This window comes from Mastigoproctus giganteus, chromosome 1 (genome assembly GCF_048544385.1).
Source record: "Mastigoproctus giganteus isolate SK-2022 chromosome 1, ASM4854438v1, whole genome shotgun sequence".
Taxonomy (NCBI): Eukaryota; Metazoa; Arthropoda; class Arachnida; order Uropygi; family Thelyphonidae; genus Mastigoproctus; species Mastigoproctus giganteus.
The window spans coordinates 267,759,504-267,783,025 of NC_143575.1; the positions used below are offsets into that span (position 1 = coordinate 267,759,504).

Genomic DNA, 23,522 nt, shown 5'->3' on the forward strand with positions numbered 1-23,522 from the left:
AGGAAACATAATAATTGAGGAATAGTAAAATTGTGATTTGGATCTCTCTCTCTCTCTCTCTCTTTTTTTTTTTTTATATTTATAAAAAACATACCCACTATAGTTCTGACACTTGCCATATAGTTAACTCAACATCATTATTGCAAGCATTCATGTCTTTCGGTCTTCATCAATATACAGAGAGAAAGATTATAATTATTTAACAAAAGAAATAATTATAAGAAATGATGTGCCATCACATCATGAAGATAACTCATTTTTATCTTTTGTTAAAAGTGTCACAATTTAATTCAATACTCTCTCTCTCTCTCTCTCTCCCTCCCACCCTACATGTTACTTTTTCATTATCAGCTGTTTCTAAGCAAAACATGATATTCTAGTCTCTTTTAAAATTATTAACCACTAATGCCATCTTCATTTGATATATGATCTCTCATTACAAATCAAAACTATCTGTATTCAGCCACATTACGTCAAGTTATTCTACAATTCAATTTTCAGGAAAATACAACTTATAATTACCTTTTTAGTGTTTACAGAATTTTAATTTCAATAAATATTTAATTTTGCACAACAGGTGTAGACTGATCATAGCATATCATACATTTGACAAATTAATTTTAAGTAACAATGCTGAATTATTGTCCCCCCCTCAAGTTGTGATATCCTATGTTATACTACAGAAAATTGCTGTCCCATTACTGGGTGCAGTAATTTTCCTGTGTGTGTGTGTGTAAAAAATACTTCCACCAAACAGTAGTGTATGTATTTCTACTCTTTCTTTCTGTCATTCTGTTTCATAATAAAAATGAGTGATCACTACTTTCCACATCTTGTTTATTATTTTATATATATATTTTCCTGAAAAGATGTAATATTTTTTTCAGGATATCATGACAAAACAAATATCATAACAGAGATATCCCAAAAGGTTGGTCTGTAAAGACAAAAAATGCAATATACCTGTTTAGGTGGACAAGATGAAAGTGGTGTCTCTAGAGTACGTCTCTTTCTTGATATTGGTGTAATATGCCCATCTGTGCTTAATACACTACAAAAAGAAATAAAAAGTTAAATAATAATACTTAATGGTAATATGAAAATAAAAATCACAGATAATTATTTACTTCACATTTTTTTTTAATTTCTTCAATTACAATTTTTTTTGTAAGAGGAGAATCTGGGAGTAAAGCATACACAACAGTGTATATATAGATCAAGACATTTTTTCTACATAATCATCATTTATATACTTTGTCCTCAATGGCAGCTGAGTGCATAGGTTCTTGCTATGAAGAAAATTTGGCTGAGTGTATTGCAGATTGACTGTGCACGCTGATTGTACATCTGTAAACTGCAAAAGTTCTTCTTCATATATGCAGTTTTCACACCAAAAATGTGTCTATCTGAAAGAAAAGTTAGTTCCACATGGTGGATGAACCAAAATCTATTCATGTTGCTTGAACCACTGCAGAGTCTGTAGGGCTGCATGTGATGTTGTCGTTGAGGAAGATAACATAATTTTGTACATATATTAGTCCATTTCAACAAACGTAACACGTGAGTTTTATCCAGTGTGAGGTAGTAATGGATAGCATTAGCAATCTCTTCTTTCAGAAGAAGATTTATAAGCAGGACACTTTGTATAGTCCAAAAAAGGAGTATATCCACAATTTTGTGGCAAAATTCAGTCACATTTTCCTGTCAGGTTGTGAAGATGACCATTTCCAAATCGAGGAGTCCACTTTTACTCTGGGGTCCAAGTCGTGGAGTACACTTTTACTCACATCATCATTGTGTTTAGACATAGTGATGACGTGATCGAAAAAGCACCTTTGGTAACTTTGTATAAAATTAAATCTTTAAATTGAGCCACATTGTGCATATTTGTGGTCTTTGATGACTGAACGTCTTGATTTAGTTGAACTTGTTGCAATCTGTTGAATTTTAAGGAACCTGTCTTCACAGATATGTATGAAGCAAAGCTTTTAATACTGTTTCACATGGAAGACTGCTGTGCAAATTGGAGTAGTATGGCATTAAGGGCAAGTTCCTGCTATGGATAAAAGGGATCGTTGAGTGGGAGAGCCAGGGTGATAATCAATGGACACTGCTCTTCATAAACTAATGTTATTAGTGGAGTCCCCCAAGTTCTTATCAATAATACTGAAGGTTTGATCCAAGTTTGCAGATGATATGAAGATTGGTAGGGTTGTTAATGATAGTAATGACAGCATACTGCTGCAACTAGTAGCTGTTGACAATAGTAGTCACAAACAACTAGTAGTTGTTAGTAACTATATTGTCAGGGAAACGGGGAACATGCTTTGTAAAAAGGATAGGTGGAACAGGACCAGGGTATGTCTGCCAGGGGCAAAGGTCTATGACGATGTACACGTTGGCACTAATGATATTAAGAGTAGGAGACCAGCAGAATTACTTAACAAGTACAGGTCATTGTTGAATAAAAGCCGTGAATTAGGGTTGAATTTGAAAGTGTCTGCAATTCTGCCCAGACACGATAGGAGGGAGTATATGATGAGAGCCTTGTCGATCAATTTGGCCCTGGAAAGACTGTGCAAGGCTCAAGGGGTAGAATTTTTTCCAGCTTGGTCTGTACTTGTTAACAGAAGGGACTGCTTCTACAGGGATGGGATACACTTAAATAAAAAGGGTGCAAGAATATTTGCTGATGCTATCGAGGCAGTGTTAGGTGGGTTGGAAAACTGCTAGCTTGGGGGGGGGATACAAGATCTAATAGATTAACAGTAGCCATTGGCAGAGGTGATAGAGATTCTTGCACTGCTTCTATTGGAATGAACAGAAGCCTGGAAAACAAGGTGCAGGATATTTCAGAGACTGCTGGGAGTCATTGGGGTACAAGTAAACACAAGGGTTGTGTTAGGGTAGCTAAGAAAAAGAACAGGTGCATGTATATTTGCATGTATACCAATGCTAGGAGTTTGGTAAATAAATTTGATGAATTTGAGGTATTGCTCAAAACATCAAAGCAGATATTGTTGGGATATCAGAGACGTAGTGTCACACAGATATAAGGAATGCAGAACTGGAATTGGGGGAGTACAACGTCTACAGAAAGTAAAGACAGGATAGGAAGGGAGGAGGGGTTATACTATTAGTTAAGAAACATAAAATCCAAGAAAGTGAAGCCAGTCGACATCTCTGGACAGTGCAGTGTCGAGTCAGTTTGGTGTGACAAGCATTGGGAGATCAAAATTGAGAGTAGGCGTGTGTTATACGCCTAGTGACTCTGATGAGTATAATAAGAAACTGTACAGGGAAATAGAGTGGGCCACTAAATCACAGAATGGGGGATTTTAATTTCCCAGATATTGACTGGAATTTGTGGGTTGGTCACTCACACACTAGCAAGGCTTTTGTGGATTTATTGGATGATTGTTTTCTACATCAGCATGTTCGGGAGGCAACTAGAGGGAGTAATACTCTTGATTTGATTATCAGTAGTGATTCTTCATGCATTAAGAATCTGTAGATAGAGGAACAACTAGGTGGCAGTGATCACAGTGTGCTGAAGTGGGATTTACTCAAAGAGGTAACTACCATCAGGGGTAAAGGGAAGGGTTATTGCTTTCGTAAAGGCGACTACGATGGTCTGAGACAGTATTTAAATTCTATACAGTGGGACCAACTGATGATGTCACCAACAGCAAATTCAAAATGGGAAGCATTCAAAAAACTTATCTTGGAAGCTACTAGGCTTTACATACCAACTAAGAAAAATTGTTCAAGGTTTAGGCCTAAATGGATGTCAGATGAATTAATGAGACATATGGCAGAGAAGAAAAATGCTTGGGATACATATAAATTAACATGTGACACAGAAGCCTATGATAGATATAAGTTGATCTGTAACCAAGTTACAAAGGAGGTTAGGTAGGCGAAGGCAGATTACGAGAAATCTTTGGCAAGGGATGCAAAGAAAAACAGCAAAGAGTTCTTTACTTATGTAAACTCTAGAAGGAAGTGGATAAATCAGATTGGTCCACTTGATATCGATGGTTCAACTGTTGATGATCCTGCTCAGGTAGCTAACAAACTAAATGAATATTTTGCATCGACATTCACACATGAGGAGTTAATCAGGGAGGGGAATGCCAGAGGTGTATTCAACTCTGGCAGTAAGCTAGATAATCTTGTAATAACTGAGAGTAAAGTGGAGGAGAAATTGTTGAAGATAAACATAAGAAAGGCACATGGGGTGGATGGGATCTATCCAGTTATATTAAAGGAGGCAGCAAAGGAAGTAAGCAAACCCTTAGTCATAATTATGAGAGCTTGGACTCAGGGGAGGTACCCATAGACTGGAGATGCGTAAATGTGACTACAATTCACAAAGGAGGATCAAAGGGCGACACAAGTAATTATAGACCTGTTACTTTTTAACTTCTGTTCCTGGAAAATTAATGGAGGCACTGGTTAAAGAAGTACTGCAGGATCATCTAGACAAGACTTCAGTTATAGCTCGGACACAGCATGGTTTTGTTAAGGGGAAGTCTTGCCGGACCAATTTGATTGGATACCGTGATGCAGTCACAAAAGAACTGGATGCAGGGAATAACTTTGATATTATATACTTGGATCTTAGAAAGGCTTTTGATACTGTTGCACATGGAAGACTGCTGCACAAATTGGAGAAGTGTGGCATTGGAGGCAGATTGCTGCTATGGACAAAGGGGTGGTTGAGGGAGAGAAGACAGAGAGTGGTAATCAATGGACACTTCTCACTCTGGACTAATATTATCAGTGGAGTCCCTCAGGGTTCAGTGTTGGGTCCATTATTGTTTTCTGTATTTATAAATAATATTGATGATGGTATATCAAGCTTAATGTCCAAGTTTGCAGACGATACAAAAGTTGGCAGGGTTGTTAAGGACACTACTGATGCTATGCTGCTGCAACAGGATCTGGAAAGGTTGAACAGATGGGCTGAGAGGTGGCAAATGAAGTTTAACACTGACAAATGTAAAGTACTACATATGGGAAACAGCAACCCCAGAGAAACGTATCAACTCTGTGGTACTACACCGACAGTGGTAGAGAATGAAAAGAACCTGGGGGTAATTATGCAGGCAGATATGAAGTTCTCTGAGCAGTGCAGATGGACTGCAAGAGTAGCTCATGGTGTCTTATCAATGATATACAGGAATTTTTTTTGCAGGAATAAGGAGGTGATTATTCCCTTGTATAAGGCAATGGTCAGACCACACCTTGGGTACTGTATACAGGTCTGGAGGCCTCATTTCAAGAAGGATGTAGAGCTGCTGGAACGAGTACAGAGAAGGGCAACAAGGTTAGTGAATGGAGCAAAGGGTTGCTCTTACGAAGAAAGGCTTAAGTTTTGCAAATTACAGTGTCTGGAGACTAGGCACCGGCGAGGTGATCTGATAGAGGTGTATAAAGCCTTGAATGGTTTGAGCATGCTCAATGCTGATGGGATTCAGCCTCTTGCTCAGAATAATCACCTGAGAGGGCATAAATTCAAATTGAGGAAAGACAGATGTTATCTGTCTTTCCTCAATTTGATGTCCGGAAATTTGCCTTTAGCCAGCAGATAGTTGGTTGGTGGAAAAGACTTCCATCCCTTGTTGTGGAAGTTGATAGCCTAAATAAATTTAAGGCTCAGCTGGACAGGTATTTCAAACGAACGGAGGGGTGAAGTGGAAGTTGTTTTTTTTTTTTTTTTTTTTTCTGGCTGATGCTACATAAGCTTGCTTTCTTGCATCAAATGCCTCTACTAATGCTAATGTTAATGCTAACAGGATCTAGAAAAGTTGGGCAGATGGGCTCAGAGGTGGCAACTGAAGTTTAACATTGACAAATGCAAAGTACTGCATATGGGTAGCAGTAACCCCAGAGTAACCTACCAATTGTGTAGTACTACACTCAGTGTATTTGAGAATGAAAGGACCTAGAGGTAATTGTGCAGTCAGATATGAAGTTTTCTGAGAGTGCAGACAGGCTGCCCGAGCAGCTGGGGGTCTTGTCAATGATATACAGAAATTTTGCTAGCAGGGATAAGAAGTGATTAACCCCTTGTATAAGACAATGGTCATACTTTGAGTACTGCATACAAGTCTGGAGGCCTCATTTTAGGAAGAATGTAGAGCTACTGGAACGAGTACAGAGAAGGGCAACAAGATTGGTGAGGGGAACAAAGGGTTGCTCTTAACGAGAACAACTTAAGTTTTTCTCGGTAAGAGCAACCCTTTGCAATTTGCAGCATCTGGAGACTAGGCACCTGTGAGGTGATCTGACTGAGGTGTATAAGGCCTTGAATGGTTTGAGGAAGTTCAATACTGATGGGATTCTTCATCTTGCTCAGATTGCACGCCTGAAGGGCATAAATTCAAGTTGAGGAAAGACAGTTGTAGAATAGGTGTGCAGAAATTTGCCTTCAACCAGGTTGATTGCTGGAACAAACGTCCATCAGTTATTGTGGAAGTTGACAGCTTAAATAAATTCAGGGAATAACTGGAAAAAACCTTTGGAGCAAATGAATGGGTGAAATGGGAAGTTTTTTTTTTTTGATGCTATATAAGTTCGCTTTCTTGCATTATATGCCTCTACTAATGCTAAAGTACTTCATATGGATAATGTTATCATTTATTAAAGACAAACACTGCCTTCTTTTGCACAGCTTATCTCAGTGTGACACAATCCCATCTCTCTCTCTCTCTGAACTCAATGCATCACATCAATACTTATTTTCCGATTATGTGCTCAATATTTAATTTTGTCCAGAAATATCTGATTTAGGGATTTGAAATTTGGGCTTACAATTTTATCCTTCTCTATATCTTCCAGAGCTATACATTTTTCCCCATCTGTTGATAAGCTCTTTCAGGCCTATTAAACAGAACTTCTTACTTTGAGCAGAAAACCAGGCTTTTCCACTTCTTTATCTTTTCATCAGTCTGAAATCTGAGGCCAACATAATGATTTCCATAATTTTCATTTTATGAAAGAGGAAGAAGTTTGAAGGTTAGAGATTAGGAATATAAGGTAGTTGGTGCAGATTTTCAAAGCCAAATCTGATTACAAAGTCCACTGCGAGAGCAGCTGTGTGAGTAGGAGCATTGTCGGCTAGGATACCTTTGATTAGCTTTTGTATCTCTTCAACTTGATAGCCTCTAACTTTCCATAAGGTTTCTGTAGTCCTCAGTGATGCTATTGCCTTTTGGGAGCTAATCTGTAAGGATGATACCTTTAGAACCCCCCAAAAATTGACAACACGATCTGGCTTGCAGGTGGATGAAGGTTGGGTCACAGTGATGTACCCAGCATTCATCCATCATCAAAAAAAAAAAAAAAAAAAGTCATCTGTTTTTCAGTCTCATATAATGGGAAAAAATTCTCTACATATACAGCTTTCATCTATGGATTTACTTTGCTTCTTTACCTTGCAAATGAAATTTTATAACAAATCAACATCAACCTTCTACAGCATACCACCTCTTGTTGTATTCGTGGCTCTACTTCAGTAACCTATGGATCTAGAAATTGCACAAATATTTTCGATTAAAAAAATGTAAACCTTATAAATATAGATTAACTTATAAGACTTAGTAGTATAAATATACATAATATCAAATCCAAAACTCAAATATTTCTAGGTGAGAGTAAATAGTTATTATTCACCATTTGTACAGTGATAAGTTCACAGTGACTCAGACATGCAAAAGCCAAATGATGCCATCCATTTCCAAGTTTGTCCACGTCATATGCACATGAATACACGAAGATTATTCTGCTAGCTATATATTATTACTCTTCTGCCATGCGAGGGAATTATGCTCTTTACCATGTTTATCTATTATCTTACTTTTAAAGGTTGCACTTTACTTCCCAAATACCTTTTGCATACTGTTTTCATCATATTTTTATTCTTCTCTTGTGCAAATCGGTAGATGTTAAGATCCATAAACTCCTCTGAGTACACAGATTGCTAACATATAAATATGTATGTGGCAGATGGTTGGGGGGGGGGAGACCTCATTTGCTTATTTAATAAGACAAAAATTATTAACCTTTTTTCAGCTGCTTCTCTTTCTGATTTATCATCACTTCCACTTTGATTACCTGTAAATAATTAACATTGTATTTAGATATAGCTCAAATCTTCAGCATAATATGGTTATCAATCAGTCTAACAACATATCTGTTAGTCTTGAATAACTGATATTAAAATTTTTTCTAATTTACCACATATACTTTTTAAACAAATATACAATTGATTTAATAAAATAACAGTGGGTTGCTAATTCCTGTATTTTGTTGAACAGAGCAAGAATTTTATAGATCAGAATTCTCAAAACTCTGATACACACTCCATTTTGCAAGGCAAGAGGTTGCACAGGTGGTATACCCAAGTAAAAACTTATGTGATCGTAAACAAATATTTTTGATTAAAAAAAAATGCAAACCTTAAAAGCATGTATTACAATAGATCTCCAACAATTTCTCCTGTAGAGATTCAAAACTGGTTTCATTTTGGAAGGAGTTTTCAGTGTTTGAGAAGTGATTGTACATGAGAGATTTACTACTCAGTAATTTACAACAGGAAAAAGTAATAGTTTGTTTTGCATTGTTAAAGGGGACAGGAGCATGTTTAGACACTTTCTTTGAAATGAGAAGAAATTTTGACACTTGGAAAATTCCTGGTGTGATGAAAGTGTGTGTCAGACCTGTATTACCAACTTGTTTGTTTGTTATTTGGTTTTTAGGAGCATTAGCAACTAAGGCCATATTGCTCCGGAATATATGGTGGTTATTCCCTGACCTTTCCGCATCCTCCGTATTTGGTGGCGACGGGCTCGAACCCCGGTCTAATCAAGAAGCGTGTGCTATGCACTGCTACTCCTTCCCACCTGGCTATGGAGGCGCCTCCTGTATTACCAACTTCTGAACAGTTATTACAGGTTAAATCAGGTATTTATTCTCTTGAATTTGAGTGGAAAGCACCAAACCCTGTGTTAATAAGGCACTCTGCAGGAACACTCGAAAATCAAGTAGAAACTATGGTACTATATCAAATGAGTTGTAAACGATTTTTCTTAGAAATTGTATATTAGTATTAGTAATGGCAGCATGGTGCAAGAAAGCCTATGGCTTATGCTACACCAGCCAAAAAAAAAAAAAAAAAAAAAAAAAACCGAATAAAACAATGATAAAAAAAAAATAATAATTAATAAAAGAAAAGGAAATTAAACCTATCATCCTATGCGCTTCCCTGACCCGAAGGTACTATCCAGATGACCTTTGAATTTCCCCAAACTGTCAGCCTCTACCGCCCATGTAGGCTTGATTTTGATTTGGTAGTTGTTGGTGCATCGGCTTCTGTGGCCATATTGCACCTCCCAAGGTTTTTGCAGTACTTTGATCCAAGCCCGAGGCGGGAATCGAACCCGCGACCTTTGGCTTGCCGGGCAGGTACTTTACCCACTCGGCCCCATGTAGGCAACTTATTCCAGTAATTTATATAACCAATTTCTGAATGGCGCAAATCTCACATACTGCAAAAGATTATAAGGATTCAAATTATATTCATAGTGTTTTCCTTTTTTGCCACCCGACAACCGTTTGGATAACTATTTCTTGTTCTGAAAGTGGTAAGTCCTGAGGAGCCTGAATTATCATAGATTAATTAGGAACCAACCTATAATTTTTTATGCAGCTATAGCCTTCCACATATGAAATTTAATTTTTTTTTTAGCACTGTCATAACCTTAGAATGAGAGTATTCCAGATGGCAGTGCCTCAAAAATAACCTGACTTAATCATTACTATAATCAGGACTATGTATTTGGGCATTTTTTCAGAGGTTTTAAAGAATCAGTCACTTATGAATGGCAGACTTAGTTGTTTCATCTGTGAAGCCAGATGCAACAAAACATTTTAAAGTTTTCTTTTAGTTTAAAAGAAAAATTGTTTTTTTTACCTGCCAAGTGTTTTCAGAATCTCATAACTTTTGTTATATTTTAGCCACTTTCTTGGGGTAATCTCCCTGAATGTAAGTAACAGGTTTAAGAAAAGCATATCTAGAGGACTGCTGTTCAAAAGTAATCATGTCTTATATTTGTTTGTTGACATATGCCAATGTTAGCATATATTATTACATATATAAGACAGAATTAAAAAAATATTTATGAAATTTATTATTATTATTTTTTTATTTTATCTGTTTAGCATAAAGCAAATTATTAGATCATACACCTGCAACACTGCATCCTAACTAGAGTTAAGTCAAACTAAAACACTCTAGGCAATGGTTGTATGAGTGCTATTGATTAATCATTTATGACTTATTATTATTTTTTTTAGTTAGTTGTTGGCGCATCAGCTTCTGTGGCCATAATGCACCTCCCAAGGTTTTTGCAGTACTTTGATCCAAGCTCGAGGCGGGATTCGAACCCGTGACCTTTGGGTTGCCAGGCAGGTACTTTACCGGCCAGCCCGGTCGGCATTTATGACTTATACCTTCTGTCATATGAAGAAACGAGAAGTGTGAGGAATGCAATATCTCACCTAATTACTGGTTATCACAATATTTCTGTTTTGTTTTTCAGGGTATAAAAAATAAGTAGAGATTTTGAATTAAGGTTATTTAAAAAAGTGTGCACACGCATGCACATACACACCATTTGTAGCCACACTTACAACCCTAAAAATTTTCTATCAAAGTAAATCAGACTGGTGCAGAACTAATCCACTGAAAGATTGAGCAAAATATTTTAAGCTAATGAGTTTTAGCTTCATCTACAAAACTTGCATATACACAACAGTTTCTTAGACAAACCAACTGCTTGTAATATATTAAATACACAATTAATTTTAATATTTATTTAGTTAATATAAATATAGTAAATTTTCATCTAGTTATTTCAATTTTGATGTCTTAAGTTTTCCAAAGTTAACTATCAATTGGTTAATGATAGTTATCAGGGTATGCTACTTCAAGATCTAGATAAGCAGATGGGCTAAAAAAAATGGCAATCGAGGTTAACATTAATAAAGCATTTAGGTGGCAGTAATCCCTGATTTACATACCATTTGTGTGGTACAAAAATAAAAGTGGGAGAAAAAAAAAAAAAAACCCAGGGGTAACTGTACAGTCAGGTGAAATTCTCCCATGCAAACAGGATGTTAGGACAGCTCATGGGATTCTGTCAGTGATGTACATGAACTTTTCCAGCTGAGACAAAATTAGGCAATGGTTAAGCCATATCTGAATGTCACATACAGGTTACAAGCATGGAAACTTCACAGATCAACTGGAAAAGTGCAGAAAAGAGCAACAAGATTAGTTGGGGACATAAAAGGTAATTATCTAGAAAGACTGAAGTTTTGTAACAGTGTCTGAAAATTAGACATATAAAATGCATAATAACCTAATTGAAATGTATAAGGCTTTAAAAGTAATATATAACTAAATGCTGATGGCACTTTTACCTTTCTCAGATGGAACATAAATATAAATTTAAACTGATTGCAGAATAGATATGAAATTGGTTGCAGAACAGATATGTGGATATAAGCACACATTGCTGGAATAAACTTTCATTTTGTGTTGGTAGTGTTGTCCCACCCTCCCCATTGCCTATATGTTATTTATGTAAAATGACATAATTTAAAGATAAGATATAACACACATATTTTAACCAATAAATTTTAAAAATATCCCATTCCTTTAACCCTTAATTACAGCCAGGATATGCACTGTAAGTTTGCTAATACCTTCTTCTGAATGTGTTATTTCTGAAGGACTGCATACAGTCTTGTTAGTTTCTGATGGTTCTAGTCTCTGTAACACAACAACTACCTCTTGCAGCAGACTTTCAGAGGTTCGCTGTAGCACTAGTGTTTTGTTAGGCTGCAAAATATAAAAAATTAGGTTATAGGCTTAGTGTCTAACACTCTTCAGTTAAACTTAAGAGGTTAAAACTCTGAAATCAAAACATGTTCAGAGTCAATGATTTCAAATAAGAGCAGTGAAGTTTTAAAAATTGTAATAATTTCAAAAGAAGAAAAATAAAATTTTGAATCACAATCTAAAAACTTAATTGCTTATAATGATTATCTATGAAATTTTTTTTTTAAAATAAATGAATGAAGTTATATTTTGGCACAGGTGTTAAAATAATTTGATAAGCTTTTTTTGTCTCTGGCGATGTTTTGTTCCCCCAGTGATAAGAGGTTTGGGTTTATGGCAACTTTAGAAGTGACATCATTAGCCACAACATTACTAATATTGTTTTTAATTGAAAAAAAAAATTCATTCAATCAGTTAGCTCTCAAACAAATCACCACGCCTTTGAGTTCTTAATGAATAACAGGCCTTTTTTTATGATGTTATTCAGTTAAAAATGCTATTAATAATTTTAGATTGATGCAAGGATAACAATGGTTTTCTAAAGTGAGCTTAAGCCCACGCCGGGTACTGTTACTGGAGGGAACAAAGTGTTAGTAAGACAGAAAATATAATGCAGAGATGAATTATCAAATTATTTCAATATATATGTACATTGCACTGAAATATAACATTGTTCCTTTAATTGCTACAGGCTAATGCAGCTCAGTACTAGGGGTTTAATATGCACATAACTTTCATAATGTTTTCAATTAGAAATTTTTATTCCAAACACTCACTGGCTGCTTATTTACACTCAATATATTATTCCCTTTTGACACAAGGTTGCTAACTGATAATACCTACTATCTGATGAGAAGCCAGTCAATTCTGCCAGTCATAAGCAATGCATGTGCATTTTAATAAATAACAGATTCACCAATTTTGGTGATGTCATTTCTAAAGCATAACCTCAGGCCTGTTGATGTCACTGGAAGGGGGGGGGGGAGAAGTCCCAAGACAGTAAGACAGAAAAATATAATGCAGAGAAACACTCATTAACAAAATAATATTTTTGTTTTTCATTGGTTAGTAATTTTGTTTACTCTAAATATTATAATAATATACATGTTATTATCATTATTTTTACAATACCTTGTCTATATCATTGCACTGTGTAATTTTTACACCCTCTATTTTAAAAATATAATGTGAATATCAGAGTGACTCTCAATAACCAACTGAAATTAAGTGGTCAATGATGATATTGATTTCAGCAAAAATAAAATATCGTATTCATAAAAAATTAAAAAAGTAATAGCACAAGTGAATGCATGGAGCATTTAGCAACAAAGGGTGCAGCAGCATATGAATCCCTCCATCTCCTTTCTGGTTAGCATAAATATAAAATATTCTATTCATGATGGAAATAGGTTGTGAGAATTTTTGTAAAAAATCAAGCAAGGGCTGAACAATTTATTTCAGACCTAGGTCTCATCTGCAAAATAGGCACTGGTATTGTGGGAGGGTCAGGGTAGAAAGTACTACCAGTCAGTGTTCTATAAAATTTATTCAAATTACACTGAAAAAAATGACAAAAAAAAAAAAAAAAAAAACCCAGATTTCCTTCCAGAGTAAAAAGTTGCAGATTCAAAAAGAAATTGATCTGCTGATTTTGAAAATACAAAAATTATATCTCTATCATGTTTTTACTGAAACATATACTGAAATGTTAACTTAATGAATGAAAAAAAGGAATGACCAATTTTAAATATCATACATAATACTATTCTATCTTGAAAATGAGATATATTTGTTTTAAAATAACTTTAATCAAACGTATAATGTACTACATAAGTTCAATTTCCTTAGAAGTGTTTGCTACTCAGAAAATATCTTATAGTCCATTTTGCTTTCCCCTCTTAAGAAACCAACAATAATCTCCCTCATGGCAGTATCTCAACAACCTAGTAGCACTTTTCCATTGTGGATATGTCCCGATGAAAGTGTTCCTCTTACTCATCACTTAGACATATCAAAATTTTGAGGAAAAAAAAAAAAAACTGAATGAGAATAAATTTTCAAAGACATTCAGCAATCCATATGTTTATAACATTTAAATAAAGGTCACCAGAGATTCATAATCATCTTCTTTCCATCTTTGTCAAGTTGTTAGTTTAGCAACCTGTAGCTCTATTGCAAATTCCTTCTTTCATTTTTGCATCTATTATATTTGCAAACACTTCCTTCTATATTCACAGCCTTAACAAAATTCTTCATTAATCCAAGCTTCATATCTAAAGGTTCTCAATAGTTTAATATTGTGCAACATGCTCCTTGAAAACCATTATTACAGAATGTTGAAAGTTTCAAGAAATACTAATGCTAAAATCATATAAATAATTAACATTTAAACTGAATGCTAAAACATGATAAATGTTTTACCATGCAGTTATATGTATATTTTGAGTAGCCATTTTTTTCCAATTTTGGTGCATTTGGAAATGCATCAAAGTGCTTGTGACACAAGCACTTGAGCAAATTGATGAAGGTGCATTGTGAAGACTAAAAATAATTCTGGACCACAAACAGTAAGCTTTCGCTCACTGCCATCATATGTTATTATTAAACAACTTTCACCCTTCAATATTTAAGTAGGAGGGGGTGCTTTTTTTAAGGTGGGTGTCTAATATGAAGTTCTAGCTTCTTAAAAAAAAGTGGAAATTTTAAGAGACCTTAGATCTCATCATTTTGAATATTCTGAATTTCTCATACAAGGTTCGATCAAAATGTTTTATGGATAATCTTATAAATCTCGAACGAATAGTGGTAACTAAAAGATTTTGAGCAGGGCTTGCACTGACATCTCTTTATCCCTTAAGTGCACACTAAGGTTTAGTTTGTTGCCATGCACCAGTCTAGTGGAAAACTGTTTTGGGTGAACACGTGCTTTTCTCATTTGTTGCAGGTGATGAAAATGATAAAATATGAGAGACTGAGATTCAACTCTGGAGAGATTGTGCAAGGTTCATGGGGTAGAATTTTTCTCAGCATGGTCTGTGCTTGTTAACTGGAGAGATTGGTTCTACAAGGATGGGATACATTTAAACAGAAATGGTGCAAGAATATTTGCTGATGCTATTGAGGCAGTGATAGATGGGTTGGAAAACTGCTAGCTTGGGAGAGGGGATTTCACAGACTAATAGATTAACGGTAGCCACAGGCAGAGGTGAAAGCGATTCTTGCACTGCTACTATTGGAATGACCAGCAGCCTGCAAAGCGAGGTACTGGAGATTTCAAGGGCTGCTGGGAGATATGGAACAAGAGTAAGAATAGGTGTATGTATACTTGCACTTACACTAATGCTAGGAGTATAGTAAATAAATTTGATGAATTTAAAGTGCTGGTCAAGACATCAAAAGCAACATTGTTGGGATATCAGAGATGTGGTGCCAAACTGATATAAGCAGTGCAGAATTTGGAATTTGGGGAGTACAATGTGTACAGAAAGGATAGACAGGACAGGAAGAGAGAAGGGATTATGCTGTTATTTAATAAACACCAACTCTAAGAAAGTGCATCCAACTGACATTGGTGGACAATGCAATGTTGAGTCAGTGTGGTGTGACACAAGCACTGGGAAAGGGAAAATGACAGTAGGTGTGTGTTATAGGCATAATGAAACTAATGAGTATAATGAGCAATTGTGCAGAGAAATAGTGGGTCAGTAAATCAGAATGTCTTATAATGGGGGATTTTAACTTTCCAGATATTGACAGGAATTTGTGGCTTGGTCACTCGCAAGACTTTTGTGGATTTATTGGATGACTGTTTTCTTCAGCAACATGTTCGAGAGGTAACCAGAGGGAGTAATACTCTTGATTTAATTATCAGCAGTGATTCTTCATGCGTTAAGAATTTGCAGATAAAGGAACCACTAGGTGGCAGTGATCATAGTGTACTGATGTGGGATTTACTTAAAGATCCCTGATGGGATCTTTACTTAAAGACTATTAGTTTACTTAAATAATAGTCTTTACTTAAAGACTACCATCAGGGGTAAGGGGAAGGGTTTTTACTTTCGTGAAGGTGACTACAGTGGTCTCAGAGTTTTTATCTATACAGTGGGATCAACTAATGATGTTACCAATGGTGAATTCTAAATGGGAAGCCTTCAGGGACTTAATCTTGGAGGGTACTATGCTTTTCATACCAACTAAGAAATACTGTTCAAGGTTTAGGCCTAAATGGATATCAGATGAATTAATGCGGCTTGTGACAGAGAAGAAAAATGTATGAGATGCATATAAATTATCAGGCAACACAGAAGCCTATGCCAGATATAAGCTAGTTTTTAATCAAGTCACAAAGGAGGTTAGGCAGGCGAAGGCAGATTACAAGAAATCTCTGGCAAAGGATGCAAAGAAAAATAGCAACAACTTCTTTGCAGGTGTGATTTAGATTTGAATGTTATTAGATTTTGATAGCTTGTGTGGGCATACACTGGCGTGTTAGGCAGAATAGTGGGGGGAGAAAGACAGAAGTATGGATATGATAGAGAAGACAACTTCAGATGGTCAGTGAGGCAGGCCCATTACCACCAGGTGAAAAGAGGGGCAACAGAGAGGAGAGAGAAAACTGTCTCCTGCCGCCAGGGAAGAAAGGGATGATAGTGGCGACACGCAAGGGAATGTGGTTTGGAGGGCCAATATGGCCGACAGCAGGGCTGTGCTAGGTCTTTGTCGTTGTGATCTTCCTAGGTTGAGGTGTAGTGAATCATTGAAACAATGCTTGTTCAGCATTTGTAACCTCACACTTTCTAATTCTTTATTGTTTTTTTTTGGTTATGTTCTTTTCCAGTGCCGATATGTAAACATGTGGTAAAACTCCAGATCTTGGGTACTAGTCTATATTTCGACAAACGGACAGGAACAAAGCAGTGATTAGCAGGTGCCACTCACTGCTTTCCCCACCCACTGTCCTCCTAGGTTGATATGCCTAGGGTGTTTATCCCCAAATTTGCTGTTGTTTTTAAATTGCGAACTTGTTTTCCGATTTTAAAACAGCTGGATAGGGGGATAAACACCCTACCTAAGCTAAGCACCCACCTCCTCAACAACATCAAACAATCAGAAAGAAAACGCCTTCACAATAATCACCCAATCACAGAACTCGACCGTACAATCACTCCGTTCTATGACAATGCCCACTGCATGGTACCCAAATAATGGAATTTAGCCAAATATGTTTATTCTTCCACAATGTCATTACTCTTGAAGAGGACAAAGAAACGTTTTGTGGGGGTGGGTTTCTTTTATTATTGTGGGGGAGTGTGGTATTATTGTTTTCTTGGTTGCCCAAAATTTCTTTATATTTTAATTATTATAATTTATCCCCTTTTTTATATGTATATCCCCATAGTCCAATCCTCCCACTTTAGCATCTGACTTGTTTGTTCTCAGAAGATTACCTGACTCGTAGGGGACCTTAATTATTTTAAGTATTTCTCCACAGGATTGGCTGAGTTTCGGAATGACAGACTCCAACACATGAATGTAAAATAAAACAATGTTTATTAACATATCATACAGAAATTAGCAATAGTATTTGGTCAAACTATATTTGGCTGGTGACTTGTTAATTCATTAACCTTTATATGTGTAAATATCTTGTTCAAACTCAATTGTTTCATCATCTGATATCCTATTCTAATACACATTATTATTCAATATGACATGGTGTCTCTTCATGTTCTTTACAGGGACTTCAATAGGTCGTGTCATACACATTACATAGATTCTTCCCACTCTTCTCCTGAACAGTCTGTATAATAAACCAACAACTACCAGCCAATGAACTGGCTCACAAAAACCTTCAGAGTTCGTGTCCCAATTTGTAAAAAAATTTGCATTTATTCAATTGGACACCCTTTCTGCATTCAGGTCAACAGGAATTATTAATCAATTCAATTTAACATTACCCTTCTGAACAGTTAACCCTCTATACCTTTATATATATATCACTTATTAATTAGCCCCTACTCAAAATCAGAAATACTCTCCACAAATCAACTCATAATAAATTGAAATTTCAACCTTCAATTTCATACATATTATAAAAACCTTTCCCAACTTTAAACAATTCTTAGTTATCTATTATACCCTCTCCTTCCAGCAAGCATTAATATGAGGAGCTTCACTTCAGATTATAGGCTACGTCCGTCTTAAATACCTAACACTTTTATTCATATATTCATTACTTGAACCTCCCTCCTTAACCATATATGTCTAGTTATCTTAAAGTCCTCTCCTTAATAAATTAAGTACACCTATGTTGGTAAACTCTATAGCACTTACATGTTTGGCCTGGAACTTTCCTCCCTGCTCGGCTTCCTTTCATATCGGTCATTCAGGTACTGGAATGCGGGGGCGCTCATTTGGGGATCTCAGTGATTACGGTGTTTCCCTACCGGATACTGCACGGCTGGAATCAATCAGTGTCGCATACTCTTTATCGGTCAGCATTTCTTCTTCCGTGGATAGAGGGGTTTTCGAGTAGGTCAATGGTTCGACCACTCATTCGACTGGCTTTGCCTATATAATTCTCAGGGTGTGATTCTTCCTCACTATGGCTTCCATGTTTACAGGTGAACATTCCTACTGGCTGTCGGGATATGCAGAATTTCTATCACTGCTTCCATCTACCTCAGGTCTGCAGCTATCACCCAAACTAGACTGCTACTCTGCTTTGTATCGTTCTCCAACTCCTTCAAATCATCCTCCAGACCGCTCCGAAAACTTCTTCCGATTCTCACGAAAACTTTTCCAGAATGCCACGAAAACCTTTTCAGAATCTCCCTCTCAAAATTCCCTCTATTTTCTTCCTGGCCAATAGGAGATCTGCACATCCTTTTTCCTGTGTTCTCATTTGTCTCCTCTCCTCTTCCGTGGGCGGGTCTTCCTTAGTGTTTGTGCCCCAACTTCCGTGGACCTCGAACATACCAGAACAATCCAGAAAGAGAAGCGGAAGTTCAGGTCAACTGAGAAGCGTCACAGCTCCTCCCGTGACCTCACGCGCGCACACCTGGTGACGTCGCCCACCTCTAATAGCGTTTCACCGTGAAATCTTTAAGAGGGCCAGCTTAAGCACTCTTGGCCCTTACTATGGTGCATCTGCCTCTGTCTTAATGGGGGATTTGTCATGGTATATTACTTTCACTGACTCGTCAAAGAACTTCCATACAAACAAGCTACAACTACACAAGGAGTGACTGGAAGGTATTTTTGAATTCCAGTGCTACTTAACTGATGTTGTTTTTACCAGAAAACCACTATTCGTATTACAGTTAAATTCTCATAATATTTAACCATTTATATTAATTAATGTAAGGACGGGTCCTTACAGTTTTACACACTTCTACGTATTTGGCACCACGTTCTAACTCATGAATAATTTTGACCTTTTTTCGAATTGAGAGACACTTTCTTTTGTTAGTAAACATGTTTCCGAAGCACGGGTTTGTTTCTAACTGATTTTATTTTAAATGACAGTAAAGTGATCTGCATATAAAGTTCGTAGAATTCCCGTTGACAAAATTCTTAGTCATCACAAAAGCTAAGTTGCCCTTTTCATTTTCGTCTATTCCAAGAATTGGGTTTTTTCTTCAACAGAGAGAGAGAGAGAGAGAGAGAAAAAAAAAAAAAAAAAAAGACCCAGGGGTAACTGTACAGTCTGAGGTGAAATTCTCCCCAGGATGTTAGGACAGCTCATTTCAACTGCCCAAGCAATTAAGAATGTTTGCATAGTTACCAAAATTTGTTCGGTATATCTATGTAGTACGCTTGTTATAACAGTGAGCGATTGTATGGGAATACAATCGCTCACTAGTCAGACTTTTGTGATTTATTGGATGATTGTTTTCTTCAGCAGCATGTTCGAAAGGCAACCAGAGAAAGTAATATTCTTGATCTGGTTATCAGCAGTGATCATTCGTGTATTAAGAATTTGCAGATAAAGGAACCACTAGGTGGCAGTGATCAAAGTGTACTGATGTGGGATTTACTTAAAGATTTAGTTACCATCAGGGGTAAAGGAAAGGGTTTTTGCTTCCGTAAAGGTAAGTACAGTGGTCTCCGACAGTTTTTAAATTCTGTACAGTGGGATCAACTGACGATGTTACCAACAGTAAATTCTAAGTGGAAAGCATTCAAGGAATTAATCGTGGATGCTACTAAAAGTTTCATACCTATTAAGAAATATTGTTCAAGGTTTAGGCTTAAATGGTTATCTAATGAACTAATGAGACTCGTGACAGAGAAGAAAAATGCATGGGATGCATATAAATTATCAAGCGACTCAGAAGCCTATGGCAGATATAAGCTAGTCTGTAATCAGGTCACAAAGGAGGTTAGGCAGGCGAAGGCAGATTACGAGAAATCCTTGGCAAAAGATGCTAAGAAAAACAGCAAGGATTTCTTTACTTATATAAACTCTAAAAGGAAGGGGATGAATCTGAAACAAACTGAATGAGTATTTTGCATCTGCATTCACACATGAGGAATTATTAAGGTTTGAAAATGGCAGAAGGTTATCAAATTGTAGCAGGATACTTAATGATTTGTAATAACTGAAAGCAAAGTGGAGGAGAAATTGTTGAAGTTAAACATAAGAAAAGCACCTGGTGTGGATGGAATCTATCCAGTTATATTAAAGGAGGCGGCAAAGCAACTAAGTAAACCCTTAGCCATAATTATGAGAGCATCCTTGGACTCAGGGGAGGTTCCCACGGACTGGAGATGTGCAAATGTATCCCCAATTCACAAAGGGGGATCCGAAGGGTGACACGAGTAATTACAGACCAGTTAGTTTAACTTCTGTTCCGGGTAAAATAATGGAGTCACTGGTTAAAGATGCATTGCAGGATCATCTAGACAAGACTGCAGCAATAATTCAGACACAGCATGGGTTTGTTAAGGGAAAGTCTTGTCTGACAAATTTGATAGGATATTATGATGTGGTTACAAAGGAACTGTATGCAAAAAATAATTTTGATATCATATATTTGGATTTCAGGAAAGCTTTTGACACTGTTGCGCATGGAAGACTATTGTACAAATTGGAGCAGAATGGTATTAAGGGTAAGTTGCTACAATGTATAAAAGGATTGTTAAGTGGGAGAAGACAGAGGGTGGTAATCAATGGGTGCTGCTCTTCGTGGACTAATGTTATTAGAGGAGTCCCACAGGGTTCGGTGTTAGGTCCACTGTTGTTTTGTATATTTATCAATGCTATTGATGAAGGTATATCAGACTTAATGTCGAAGTTTGCAGATGATACAAAGGTTGGCAGGGTTGGTAATGACAGTAATGGCAGTGTGCTACTGCAACAGGATCTAGATAATTTGGGCAGATGGGCTAAGAAGTGGAAACAGGTTTACCCTTGACAAATGCAAGGTGCTGCATATGGGTAGAAGTAACCCCAGAGAAACGTACCAACTGTGTGGTACTACTTAAGGTGGTAGAAAATGAAAAAGACCTGGGAGTAATTGTGCAGTCAGATATGAAGTTTTCTGAGCAATGCAGACAGGCTGCCAGGGCAGGTCATGGGGCTTTGTCAATGATATATAGGAATTTTGCTAGCAGGGAGAAGGAGGTGATTGTCCCTCTGTATAAGGCAATGGTCAGGCTACACCTTGAGTACTGCGTACAGGTCTGGAGGTCTCATTTTAGGAAGGATGTATATTTACTTGAGCGTGTACAGAGAAGGGCAACAAGATTGGTGAGGGGAATGAAGGGATCCTCTTACCAAGTGAGGCTTAACTTCTGCAAATGGTAGTGGCTGGAGACTAGGCACCTGCGCGGTGATCTGATTGAGGTGTATAAGGCCTTGAATGGGTTGAGCACGCTGAATTCTGATGGGATCCTTCCACTTGTTCAGATTACGAACCTAAGGGGGCATAAATTCAAATTAAGAAAAGACAGATGTAGAATAGATGTGTGGAAATTTGCCTTTAGCCAGCTGGTGGTTAATTGCTGGAATAAACTTCCATCTGTCGTTGTGGAAGTTGATAGTTTGAATAAATTTAAGGAGGAACTGGACAGGCATTTGGAGGAATGGTGTGATTTTTTTTTTTTTTTTTTTTTTGGCTGATGCTGCATAAGCTCATACACTTGCTTTCTTGCATCACATGCTACTACTACTACGTGCAAATTAAAATTATTGTGCCTTTTTGCTCATTACACCGCAATCTCGTTATTTCCGTGCTCATTATAACAAAGTTCGAATGTACAGACTAAAAGGAAGGGAATGAATCAGATTGGTCCACTTGATATCAATGGTTTGACTGTAGACGAGCATTAGCATTAGTAGAGGCATATGATGCAAGAAAGCAAGCTTATGTGGCATCAGCCAAAAAAAAAAAAAAAACCCACTTCCACTTCAACTCTCCGTTCGTTCGAAATACCTGTCCAGCTGAGCCTTAAATTTATTTAGGCTATCAACTTCCACAACAAGGGATGGAAGTCTGTTCCACCAAACAACTACTCGCTGGCTAAAGGCAAACTTCCGCACATCTATCCTACAACCGTCTTTCCTCAATTTGAATTTATGCCTTCTCAGGTGATTATTCTAAGCAAGAGGAAGAATCCCATCAGCATTGAGCACGCTCAAACCATTCAAGGCTTTATACACCTCAATCAGATTACCTCGCAGGTGCTTAGTCTCCAGACACTTTAATTTACAAAACTTAAGCCTTTATTTGTAACAGCAACCCATTGTTCGATTCACTAATCTTGTTGCCCTTCTCTGTACTCGTTCCAACAGCTCTACATCCTTTTTAAAATGAGGCCTCCAGACCTGTATACAGTACTCAAGGTGTGGTCTGATCATTGCCTTATACAAGGGGATAATCACCTCCTTATCCCTGCTAGAAAAAATCCTGTATATCACTGACAAGACACCATGAGCTACTCTTGCAGACTGTCTGCACTGCTCAGAAAACTTCATATCTGCTTGCACAATTACCCCCAGGTCCTTTTCATTCTCTACCACTGTCAGTGTGGTACCACAGAGTTGATACGTTACATTTGTCAATGTTAAACTTCATTTGCCACCTCTCAGCCCATCTGCTCAACTTTTCTAGATCCTGTTGCAGCAGTGTACTGTCATTAGTGTCATTAACAACAATGCCAACCTTCGTATCGTCTGCAAACTTGGACATTAAGCCTGATATACCATCATCATTATCATTTATAAATACAGAAAACAACAATGGACCAACACTGAACCCTGAGGGACTCCACTAATAACATTAGTTCACAAAGAGCAGTTTCAATTGATTACCCCTCTGTCTTCTCCCACTCAATCATCCCTTTATCCATAGCAGCAATTTGTCTCCAATGCCACACTGCTCCAATTTGTGCAGCAGTCTTCCATGTTTAGGGGGGATGTGGGTAATACTGACACGCGTTTATCTGATAATATTGGTCAATGTAACTCTTGCACATACCTTAAGAGTTCTTATCTGTTACCCCAACTGGACGTATTATCTAGATGTTCTGGGGGCAAAGACGTTTCACGTGAGCAGGTAGCTAATATCAGGGAAGAGAGCCTAAAAAACTTCAAGGGTTGTGTTAG

The 23,522-nt window shown here is 37.0% G+C and overlaps 1 long non-coding RNA gene across 1 annotated transcript; it reads right to left on the bottom strand.

Annotated features, from left to right (window-relative positions):
• Positions 1 to 963: 963 nt before the first annotated feature.
• LOC150091957 (uncharacterized) lies at positions 964 to 11,872 on the bottom strand. The gene is made up of 3 exons (XR_016547695.1): positions 11,776 to 11,872; positions 8,070 to 8,121; positions 964 to 1,051 (listed from the first exon to the last, which is right to left on the bottom strand). It is a non-coding gene; the product is annotated as an uncharacterized LOC150091957 (long non-coding RNA).
• Positions 11,873 to 23,522: the final 11,650 nt, after the last annotated feature.